This window comes from Zootoca vivipara, chromosome 1, assembly GCF_963506605.1.
Source record: "Zootoca vivipara chromosome 1, rZooViv1.1, whole genome shotgun sequence".
NCBI lineage: Eukaryota > Metazoa > Chordata > Lepidosauria > Squamata > Lacertidae > Zootoca > Zootoca vivipara.
This window is the reverse complement of record NC_083276.1, coordinates 8,560,879-8,573,336: the sequence shown is the minus strand read 5'-3', so window position 1 is coordinate 8,573,336 and position 12,458 is coordinate 8,560,879. Positions and strand designations below refer to the sequence as shown.

At 47.4% G+C, this 12,458-nt stretch overlaps 1 protein-coding gene across 2 annotated transcripts in view; it reads right to left on the bottom strand.

The window, feature by feature from the left end:
* Positions 1-12,458, bottom strand: part of PRKCH (protein kinase C eta) — a 112,997-nt gene that overhangs the window by 13,557 nt on the left and 86,982 nt on the right. The gene's annotated exons all lie outside the window — the stretch shown is intronic.

Sequence of the window (12,458 nt, the reverse complement as noted above, 5' to 3'; positions counted from 1 at the left end):
AATAAGAGAACAAGAAGAACATATGCTTAGAGAAGATTGGGAAACGTTTATTGAAACAATGGGGGGAAACTGTACACTTGAAAACGCGGGCAGCATTAAGATAAATTCAACAGTGCAAATAAGTTTTGATGGTGTAATAATGGAATACTGAATGGTTCAGTTTTTGTAAAATATGCAGGGATTTTTATGATATGTAAAATGAACCATGGAAAGAGAAGAAGGGAAGTCACTGATATTTTAAGGATGAGTTTTTTATAATTGTAAAACCAAAAAATTAATTATACACACCCCAACATAGATGCTACCACAAATTCTGTTTTCAGTTGTTCCCCCCCTGCCCTCCGCAAGTGATGCTTGAATCATCCAGACTGGTGGTACCCAAATCTTTCCAGGCCACCCTGCCTGGTTCCAGAAACTCATCTCCAGTGCCCCCTACCCCACCCCCTAAAAAGCATCATTCAAAATAGCAGTTTGCGTGACCCACCAAGGAAGATTAAAAAAACACACAATAAAGTTCAAAACAGTGACCATTGATCACACATTTATTCAAAATCCAGTTGAAACTATTTAGTTTAATTCAACAAAAATGATGGACTTGATCCAGCAATATCCACTTTTCAGAGTCATAGCTATTTACAGCTTCCCCTGGTGCCCCCTTGCCTCTTAATGTCCTCCCCAGGTAATCCCCCCCCCACAGAGGGTGTCATTGCTCACGGTGGGAACCAGTGAGCCTATCATGAGTCACATGAATACCATGCAGGTGGTACTCAACTTTCCTCAGAGTAGACCCTCTGAAATCAACAGAGGTGAGTATGTTAGGGCCATTAATTTCAGCAAGTCTGCTCCGAGTAAAATTAAGTTGAATAGCACCTATTGTGTTCTTTGAGTCACTGTCATTTGGGAAGAGCCATCGATCCCTACGATGCAGTCGAAAACAAATGTGATAGGAAGCACACATAAAAACGTCAGCAAAAAACAATATAGCCCAGCATCCATTAAAGGCTCCTCTGTTGGGAACTGTAGCACTGGGGAGGTAAGCTATAGCCATGGTTGTTTAAGGTGGCCTCCTTGCGCTATAAATGTGTGGTGTGAATCAGGGGCGTGTTGTGTATTGAGTCAAAGGATTTTATATCTGTATTATTATTGTCTGTATTTGCATTAGGATAAAGTAACTGCCTTTTGGTTCCAGAGGGTACAGCTACTATTGGTTCATTTAAGCTGCTGTATTTGGATCCTCTGTCTTATTGGTTTCCTCCAAAAGGCAGCACTGTGATTGCTTGATATTGTTCCCTCCAAAATGTATCCCTTCCTAGCTAGTCCCCTGTCCCTATAAATGTAGCTTTCCTCTCCTCAGTCTTCAGTCTTGTTCACTTTAATAAAGAGCTGTTACTAGAGAACTGTCTCCAGCATGTTTTGTCAAGAGAGCTGAAATCACAAACCCCACGTCACAACAACTGGCGACGAGGATGGGATCCGGAATGCTGAGGAGCGGTTAAACACAACCCTGCCTCAGAGTCCGGATTGCAGCTGAGAACAAGACTCACTGGCCAGCTGAGAAGACGACCCTGCCCGCTAGGACAATGGAGAGTCCAAGGGTATTGGAGCCCTTCCAGCCATCAGAGCCCCACACCTGGGAAGACTACGTCGAACGCTTCGAGTTCTTTGCAGTGGCTCAAGGGATCACCGATGCCAGCAAAAGAAGGGCCACATTCCTGAGCTACTGTGGGCCCGAGACCTTCAAGCTGGCCAAGGCATTACTTGCTCCAGCGAAGCTGAGTGAGACATCTCTCAAAGATATTCTTGCCTGCCTAACAAGCCACTTGGCGCCTACTGAGACCAAGATGGCCCGGCGGATGGAGTTCCATAAGAGGCAGCAGCATGCTGGGGAGTCTGTATCCACATTTCTGGCTGAACTCCGGAAGCTCGCTCAGCACTGCGGCTTCCAAAATCTGGAAGAGACTCTCCTGGATCGGTTTATTGGTGGTCTGAGCAGCAAGAAAGCCAGAAGACGCATCGTGGCTAAAGAAGAGGTTACCCTTGCTTCAGCCTTGAAAGAGGCCACCGCCACGGAGAATTATGAAAGAGAGGAGCTTGATGCCAGTCGCAAGGCCACTAAGCCACAGATAGAAGTTGCGCATGCCATGGACGAGCTAGAGGCTACTCCGAGCCAGAGCCCAGTCCGTGGGGTCGAGTTGGTGCGTCAGGCCTGCACAGTGCACAAAGATCGCCGAGGCAGTTGCCCAGGTTGTGGCAGAAACCATGAGCGGAAGAGTTGTCGTTTCAGGGATGCTATGTGCCGGACGTGCGGAAAGACGGGTCACATCGCCAGGGTCTGTAGATCGGCGGCGTCGGGAGCAACAGGAGCACCTAGACGGGAGCATCGCAGACCGCCCACAGCAACTCGTTTTCTAAAGGACTGCCACTACGTAACGGAGATCAACGGGAGGGCCGTGCAGTTTCCAGCGCAAGGCAAGGCACACGTCAAGGTGAAGATTGAGGGTCAGCAGTGCGACATGGAGGTGGACTCCGGATCTGCATTCACCATCGTGTCGGACCAGACCGCGAAGACATTCTTCCCCAGGGGTAAGTTGCCCCCTCTGGAGCCCTTCCCGGCAACCTTGCAGTCGTACTCAGCAGGCCGCATCCATGTTATGGGAATGTGTGCCGTGAGAGTACAGTTCCGGGACAAACAGGCTGTACTCAAACTGGTGATTGCGAAGGGCAGTCGCCCCAGTCTCCTGGGCACTGACTGGTTCCCCGCCCTGGGACTGAGTATCTCAGGGCTTAATTCAATCCAAACCTGCCCTGAGATGAGCGAGGCATTATGCAAGGAATTTGCTGGTCTCTTTAATGGAAAACTGGGTTGTTATAAAGGGCCCCCAGTTGACTTCGAGTTGGACCCCGGTGTGGCCCCAATCCGACTCAAACCAAGGCGAGTGCCATTTGCACTGCAACCCAAGATCGAGGCAGAGCTGGATAAATTGGTCAAGCAGGGAGTTCTCTCACCCGTGGACTCTGCTAAGTGGGAGACTCCAATCGTCACACCCCTTAAAGCAAATGGGGAAGTCAGGATATGTGCAGATTACAAATGTACTATCAATAAGGCACTCAGGGGAAACTCATACCCCATTCCAGTCGTATCACATCTGTTGGCTAAACTGGCTGGGGGCAAGGTGTTCGCCAAAATTGACCTGGCACAAGCTTACCAACAGCTGCCAGTAACCCCACAATCAGCGGAAGCACAGACTATTGTCACACATAAAGGGGCGTTCAGAGTTAACAGATTACAGTTCGGAGTTTGTGTGGCCCCAGGGATTTTTCAAGGGCTCATGGAACGCCTGTTAAGAGGTCTGCCGGGGGTCTTGCCATTTTTTGATGATGTTTTGATTGCTGGAAAAGACCCACAGGAACTGGTTGCGCGTGTCCGTGCAGTGTTGCTCAAGTTCAAGGAGGTGGGGTTGCAACTGAAAAAAGAAAAATGCAGTTTTGGGGTGCCAACTGTGGATTTCTTGGGGTTTAAAATTGATGCATCAGGCATCCACCCCACAGATGCTAAGATTAAGGCCATCATCGAGGCACCACGACCACAGAACAAGACGGAGTTGCAGTCATTCCTGGGACTTATTAACTTTTATCATTCGTTCTTACCCCAGAAAGCTTCGGTAGCTGAACCATTACATAGACTATTGCAGAAAAAGATTGTGTGGCGATGGGGGCGGGAGCAGCAGAAGGCTTTTGACTCCTTGCGAGGAATGCTGAGTAGCGGGAGCGTCCTTGCTCATTATGATGAGTCAAAGCCGCTGGTCCTGGCATGTGATGCCTCTCAATACGGTCTGGGGGCTGTGCTGAGTCATAGGGAACCGGATGGGTCGGAAAAGCCCATCTCTTTCTATTCCCGTACGTTGTCGCCCACAGAGCGCAACTATGCTCAAATTGATAAAGAGGCGCTGGCTATTGTGTCCGGAATCAAAAGGTTCTATGATTATTTGTACGGTCGCCATTTCTCCATTGAAACGGACCACAAACCACTGTTAGGGTTGTTCAACCCAAACAAACAAACGCCACAAATTCTCTCCCCCAGAATGTTGCGTTGGTCAATATTCCTGAATGGGTTCCAGTACACCTTGACCCATGTGCCGGGGAAACAGTTGTGCCATGCTGATGCGCTGAGTCGATTGCCCCTTCCTGGCGGGAGCAATGAGGATCCTGCTCCGGCGGAGCACATTATGATGCTAGAAACACTTCCGGGGGCTCCTGTAACAGCTACGGATATAGCTGAGAAAACTAGGAAAGATGCTGTTCTCTCCCGTGTGCTCACTTGGGTGGGGAGGGGGTGGCCAGGTGGTCCGCATGAAGAAAAATTCAGGCCTTATGCGACAAGGCAGCACGAATTGTCCATGCATAAGGGTTGTCTCCTATGGGGAGATAGGGTGATAATCCCAGCACCACTGAGAAACAGGGTTCTTGAGACGCTTCACATGGGACACCCGGGAATGGTCAGGATGAAGTCGCTAGCCCGATGTTATGTGTGGTGGCCTGGAATGGACCAGAACATAGAACAATGGGTACGAACATGCAAGGCATGCCAAGAGGTGCGGCCAGAAGTGGCCAGAGCACCAGTCCACTGGTGGGAGCAGTCCAGGACTCCCTGGAGCCGGCTGCACATAGATTTTGCTGGGCCATTCCAAGGGAAGGTCTTTTTGGTTATCGTTGATGCATATTCCAAATGGTTAGAAGTGGCGATGGTCCCTAGCATGGCATCAGCTGCCGTAATCAAGGTGTTGAGGCAGCTGTTTGCTACCCACGGGTTACCTGAGACCATTGTATCAGATAATGGGGCAGCTTTTGTATCCCAAGAATTCAGGGCATTCTTGGCTGATAACTTTATAAGAGGGGTCACATCCGCGCCCTTTCACCCATCCTCCAATGGGCAGGCTGAGCGCATGGTAAGAACAGCCAAAGAATCCATTGCGCGCTTAATGGAGGGTAACTGGTCGGCTCGCATTGCGCGAATGTTATTTTTGCAGCATGCGACGCCGTGTACTGCGACGGGCAAGTCGCCAGCCGAGCTGCTCTTAGGTAGAAGACTGGTAACGGTGCTGGATTATGTCCACCCAGATAAAATGCCAAACCGTAATTCAAGAGCAACCCCCCAGGCTGAGACTGACACAACAAGGTATCTCGCCCCTGAAGATCTGGTCTGGGTGAGGAACTATTCACGAGGTCCGCGGTGGGTGGCCGGTGTGATCACCCGGGCTAGTGGACCTGTGTCCTATTATGTGACCTTGGAAAATGGGCAAGTTTGGAAGAGACATATAGATCAGCTGAGGCGCCGGGCGCTCAGCAGGGAGGAGTCAGATAATTCATCCCTGGCTAATGACGCACAGCTGCAAGACCAGAGTGAAAATGGTCCAGAGGTACAGTCACCAGGGGCTTCAGCAAATGAACCAGGGTCTGCTAGTCCTCATGATGACGAGGTACAGGTCGGGGACCCTGAGATGTCTGGGACTCCATCTGTTCCTGATGAAACCCCTATAGCAGCCCCTCCACCACAGGTAACACCCAATCCAGAACCTGCAACACCTGTTGTCAGGAGATCAGGTAGAAGTTGTAGGACCCCACAGTACCTGAGGGATTACGTCTGCTGTGCTCACTAGGGGGCGAGGGGTGTTGTGTATTGAGTCAAAGGATTTTATATCTGTATTATTATTGTCTGTATTTGCATTAGGATAAAGTAACTGCCTTTTGGTTCCAGAGGGTACAGCTACTATTGGTTCATTTAAGCTGCTGTATTTGGATCCTCTGTCTTATTGGTTTCCTCCAAAAGGCAGCACTGTGATTGCTTGATATTGTTCCCTCCAAAATGTATCCCTTCCTAGCTAGTCCCCTGTCCCTATAAATGTAGCTTTCCTCTCCTCAGTCTTCAGTCTTGTTCACTTTAATAAAGAGCTGTTACTAGAGAACTGTCTCCAGCATGTTTTGTCAAGAGAGCTGAAATCACAAACCCCACGTCACAACAGGGCGTACCAAGGCGGGGGCTGTGGTTGCGGTTCGCCCCGTGTGCAATCCTAGAGGGAGGTGACAAAATCACCCCTGGTTGGATCACTGCGATCGCCCCCCCAAGGATCACACCGCCACGCTGTGATCGTGCCACCGCTCCGAGTGCAGCAGCAGCTAGCTCCGCCACTGGTGTGAATGAGACCTCCACTGCAATCTCAGGTAGGGTTGCCAGACTCAATAGAGGACAGGACTTCTGTGCCTTTAATTGCCCTGCTCTCTTTTGAGTCTGGAAACCTTAAAGAGAAACCAGCAGACCCTTTGCTTGGAAATTAAACAAAGGGTCTGCTGGTTTCTCTTTAAGGTTTCCAGACTCAAAAGAGAGCAGGGCAATTAAAGGCACAGAAGTCCTGTCCTCTATTGAGTCTGGCAACCCTAATCCCAGGAAGAGGAAAAGAGCAATGGGATCCATTGTGAGGTTGGAAAACAGGCCCAGGCAGGAGACAAATAACCACAAGCAGAAGATTTAAAAGGGGAGATGAGCCAAGCAGGGCCAGTAATTCAAAAGAGAAGGAACAAGGAACAAGGAAAAAGAGAAACGGATCTTAATGACAAGCAAAAGAAGACCAACATTACCACCCCAGTCAATACATTACGTCTGGGGAGGGAATAAGTCACCCAGATCAAGCCTTGCTCACAGATAAAGTTTCCAACAGCAAATCGTTTGGGGAGGCTTTTTTCTAAAGCTGCACCGCAGTCATTTTTAGTTTGCTGTTCCTCTTTTAGCTTATTTGTTGTGACAGCCTGTTCTGAGAGGCAAGGTTTAAAACCACAACAACACTATAGAACTGGAAACGGGGAAAACAGCTCCCCCTGTACATGCCCAGTTTCTAACCCATTGCCCTAAGATTCCCCCCTGAAATTTCAAGGGGTGAATTGTCACCCACTCCTGACTGGAGTGATCTCACTTGCTCCCTGCCCCACATTGCCATAGGGCAGGAGGGGGAGAATAATTCTTGACTTGAGGGCCACATTCCTGATTGGAAGGTTGACAGTTCGAATCCGGACATACACAGAATACCGCAGTCAGAAGCAGTGTGTCCCCCCCCCCCCAAAAAAAAGCTCAACAACTTTTGTGTTTGGATTTTCACTTGTTGAAATATGGCAACCCGAGCAACCTAGCAGTTTGAAAGCATAACCCAGTGATGGCCAAACTTGGCCCTCCAGCTGTTTGGGGACAACAATTCCCATCATTCCTGACCACTGGTCCTGTTAGCTAAGGATGATGGGAGTTGTAGTCCCCAAACAGCTGGAGGGCCAAGTCTGGCCATCACTGGATAACCAGTGCAAATAGATAAATAGGTACCACTGCGGCAGGAAGGTAAATGGTGTTTCCATGCACTCACGGTCCTCCGTTGCACTGTCTGAGGACCAACGCCAGCTCCCTTGGCCTGAAAGCAAGATGAGCGCCGCAACCCCATAGTCGCCTTTGACTGGACTTATCCGTCCAGGGGTCCTTTACCTTTTTACGGTATACTGCTTAAAGCAGTATCATACCACTTTAAACAGTGAATGGTTTACCTCAAATAATCCTGGGAACTGTGGTTTGACCAAGGCAGAATAGAGTGGTACTATTACTTCCCTTGATCTGGACACTATACTTCGGTTGATGCAGCCTAAAACAGCATTAGCTTTTTTGCTGCTGCATCACACTGTGGACTCATGCTAAGCTTCCTCATGTTAAAGTTACTCATATAACTTTAAACAAGCATGGCTTCCCCCAAAGAATTCTGGGAAGTGTCATTGGATGTTAAGAGACCCCAAGTCCCGCTTACAGAGCTATAATTTCCAGAGTGCTTTAACAATCAATTCCTCTTCCCAGGGAGCTCTGTGAGGGATAATACAGGGTCCCCTAACTATTATCCCCCCCCCAACAAACGACAGCTTCCAAAATTTCCTCCCTCTTTTGAAAGCTTCGTTTTCTGTCCCCTATCCCCTCCAGCTCTTTTGGGTGCCTCTCTGCTTGGCTTTGTCATTCTCTTAACTTTCACCATCTCCTTCCTGACACATCGGCCTCTGGGAGACTTTGCTTCAAGGCTCGCTTAGGTGATGCACCTGAGTCCTCTAGTCCGGCTTGGCATCACTCGCCTGCTCTCTGAAAAGGGCAAAGCATGGCCAGCCTAAGGCCTGTCTCTGTTTCTTGCCTGTCTCCGTGACAACGGAAACACTGGCTCCCATCCATCTTCAGATGCCTCCCCTGTGCTTCTGGAGGAGCTAGAATTCATTCTCTTTCTTGTACTGCTCTTTCTTATTTCTTTACTGTATGAAATGGACTCTGTGCTCTGGTTCTGCGGAAAGGCTCAGTAATGGGCAGAAATATGTCCTCCCTTTCCAGGACGCATCCTCTTTTCCAGGTATGGTTGCCATAGGTCCTCTTTTCCCCGGACATGTCCTCTTTTTTTCAGGATTAAAATTTCTATCCAGGAGGATTTTTAAAATTTGGCAAAAGAATGTCCAGGTTTTTTAGTTTGGTTTTTTTGTTTACAGTAACCCAATGATTTTTTTTTACTGCATTAGACTTTGATCGAAGGCACCCGGCTAAGCTTGTCTGCAGCAGAGAATCACAACAGAACAGCATCTTAAACTAGCTGCATACTGTATAAATCCCTTCTCTTGCGACTGAACTAAAAGGACGCTGGCTCAGCTACAAAATCTAGGAGGAGGAGTCTGGGAGGGGAAGATTTAACATCCCCCTGCCCTTAAGGAGAGTCCATCTGTAGATGTTAAACCGTTTAATAAATTGCTCCGTGCACACAGAAGATGGGAACACGAGGCCAAATGCTTTCATGTGGCAAGTGAGGGAGCAATTATTATTCTTATTTTGTGAAAGTTAAGGACATTGCTACTAGCAATATAGCACAGCTTCTATAGCCTACATATAGCAGGGGTATTTAAAATGATAGTTGTCATAGTGATCTGTAGTTAAAAGCAGAAGTCAGCAAATGTGTCCTCTTTTTTGCTCTTCAAAATATGGCAACCCTAGGATAACATAAAGCTCCTGTGTTGCTTCAGCAAGGAAATGGAATGACCCTCAACCCTATTAAAAAAAATATGGGACCAGTTTGCCTGCAAGATCGCCATACCCCATATATGCCCACTTGATCTCTTCGATCACGGAACTGGCACTGTTAAAGGTGCCATGTAACACCCATTCAAACATTTGTAAGAAACCAATATTTTAGTTCCTCCGGAACTCCCTGCCTATTGAAGTCAAGCACCTGCTAAAAACATTTTTGTTTAGACAAGCCTATCCACATGTGTAGAATGTGGATGTATGTTTTAATCCTGTTGTTAGTTTATTGTTGATTTTATGTTTTGAATTATATATATATATATATATTACATTTTTCTTAGATTTTCCAATTTAAACATCTAATCCATTTCCAAATTATACAAATATCAATTAAACAATTAATCCAAATCTTCTGCCAAATTATACTAATTTAAATTTGACTTCCCATGCTTCAGGCTCAGAAAGCCTAGTCCTCTTACAGTCACTGCTTTCTAATAAAAAAAATCCAGATCTTATCCAATAATCTGTTAAAATCCTGAGTTTTTACGAGCAAGCAAGTTTAACCAAACCAATATGTTTCTGTGTGAATTTATGCCTATGATTCCTCTATAAATTAGCACTGTCTCTTTGCACGCTGGTATCTTGCCAAGTCCGTCCAAAAATCCAAAGATCCTTCTCACAGCCAGCAGCAGCCATCTTTTGAGCAGTCCCCATAAATCAAATCTTTAAGCTCCTGTGATGTTTCTCTCCAGATCGCTACTCAATATAGTCTTTTCAGGGGAGATTTGCCAGACCAAAACTATAAACACACATCTAATGTCTTATTTATGGCTCTCTCCCCCTTTGACTAATATTGTAGCCGGCTTTATTACCAACATGGCGGACTCTAAATTATAGCTGCGTCATAACTCAAAAGTTTATTGACAAGTTTCCAACCGCTAATGAGAAAGCTTCTCTTTGATGTCCATATGTTGAGGAATCTCCAACCACATTCAAAGCGAATCCAAGAATACAACTTTGATTATTTATGTTTTCAATTCACACAGTTTATATATTTAATTCAGTAAATTTCCCACTTTCCAATCTTGCTTGCTTTAAAAATGTTATTTACGGTTCTTCAGGTGAGAGTTTTGTTAAGTGAATTGTAAAGTACAATAAAGCAGAATTATAAAGTTCTAGCTCTCTCCTTCAGTCCGCCACATACCATTTCTTGCTGATTGCATTCCTCTGTTATCTTTTGTTTTCTCTTATACTGCTGAGATTGGCAGTATAAATCTTCTTTCCTTGTCTGAAGCATGTCCACAGCTTATATCCAATCTCTTGTCGTGGAGCCTGTTTTCGCTTGTATAGATGGCGTCCGGGGGATCCGGGCTCCCATGGCGGCTTACCATCCAGAGCCCCCAGCTTCTCCCTCCTTCCGAAGTTGAAGCTGGTGGTAGGCAACTGCGGATGAGACTGCATCTCCCCATAACCTGGGGAGACTTCGGGAGCTGCATACTCCCCTCTACAGCCTCGTAAATTTCCCCATGGGGGTCGGAGAGATGGAATTTTCAACCATCTTCTACGGCGATCCAAGCGGAAGTCTACATACAAGGTTATACTGAGGACTCAGCTATACAGCTACAAATATAATGTTTTAAGTGCATTATATGAATGTGAAACAAGATGGCGATGGTGAGCTAATGACAGATTCGATATATGTTTTAAACCTTTTTTTTATATTAAAAAAATCATTTTCCCAGCATTTTTTTATATATGTGTAGATTCCACCTGAGTCTTCCTTAGAACTCCAAACAGGGACCTTTCAATCCCTACTTGTAGATGCTGGGGAATGAACCTGGGACCTTCTGAGCCACAACCCTTCTCCCTTCCCTAATGTTTGAATGCCCCTTCTTATGTTCTAATGGTCAGCACGCTGTCCAGGGTGCTGGGTTGTAGCAGGCAATGGGCTGGAGTCATCTGCTCTGCAAGGCTATACAGTGGTGCCTCGCTAGACGAAATTAATTCGTTCCACAGGTCTTTTCTTATAGCGAAAAATTCGTCTAGCGAATCCCATAGGAATGAATTGAAATTTTTTTGAATTTTTTTTTGCCCATAGGAACGCATTAATTGAATTTCAATGCATTCCTATGGGAAACCGCGATTCGCTAGACGAATTTTTTGTAAAACGCATTCGTCTGCTTGAAAAATCCTTTCGTTAAGCGGAAATTTCGTTAAGCAGGGCATTCGTTAAGCGAGGCACCACTGTATTTCTCCCTGCAGTTTGGAGCATGCATGCTTTGGGCATTCTTTAGCAGCAATGCTAGGAAGGAGGGACTATGGGAAGAAGGGAGGAAGAGAGAGGTTGCTGTCACGTGCTCCTTTGCAAACCACAGACCTTTAAGCTATGAATCCAGGGAGCCAAATTAAGCAGAACCGTCCCTGCTGGCTTTTGTGTTCTATTGCGTGGAATAAAGACACACAACACTGTGTTATGGGATCAAAATTGGCCACAACTTTAAGATCCAGATGTACAGGTAGGGAGACCTTGGCTTAGGCCTTGGGTGTTTATCCCTCCCAGTCCCCAGCCAGGGATCTGGGGGACATCAGGGTTATCCAGATTGAGTGGGGATTGGACTGGCTCTGGACAACATCTGTTCAAGCAGAGAGCCCAACCCCCCCCAATTCGCCGCAACACGGGGGAGACCAATGACAACCTCTTGGCGTATGGCCAATGACTCCCCTCTGAACAGCCCCTTTAACGGGGAACCCTGGGATTGCCGCCGCAGGGGGGGGGCATGGGTCACCGCTTCACGCCTCCCCCCCCCCATTTTAGGGAAGAAAGACTAAAGGATTCCACCCAAGGCTTGAAACTGCCAGCGTTTTGCTCCGGGGAAGGCATAACCTGCCAATGGAGGAAAATTCCTTTCTGTCCCTTTAACAGTGACCAGTACGTAGCAGCACCAGCACACCTGTGAAGAAGAAGTTAACCTGCAAAAGAAGGCTTAAATGAGGGCGGGCGGGGTGGGAGAAGCTCTGGAGCCAACTGTGATCCCCCAGGTAAGTTCCATCCTCTATTGTGTGGGTAGGGAAGTCCCACCCCCTACCTGGCCAACTCCCCTGCAATGCCTCCCCCACCAAGATTGGTTAACTGTCCGAGGTTGGGCGGAAACCTCCAGGTATCCAGCCGGGGGGGGGGGGCGATGCCAGGCAAAACTGCTAGGAACCATGTAGGATCAGGGGTGCTGTGCGCGTCCACGCAAAGTACGCCCCCCCCATTTGATGTGAGGAGCGCTCATTCTCATCAGTTGGAAGAACCTTGCTTGCTGGATAATGGGGTCGCTAACTTTGGACACGGCGAACGTGGTAAATTCCACACCGCCGGAGGAAACCGCTAAGCCGTCATGAG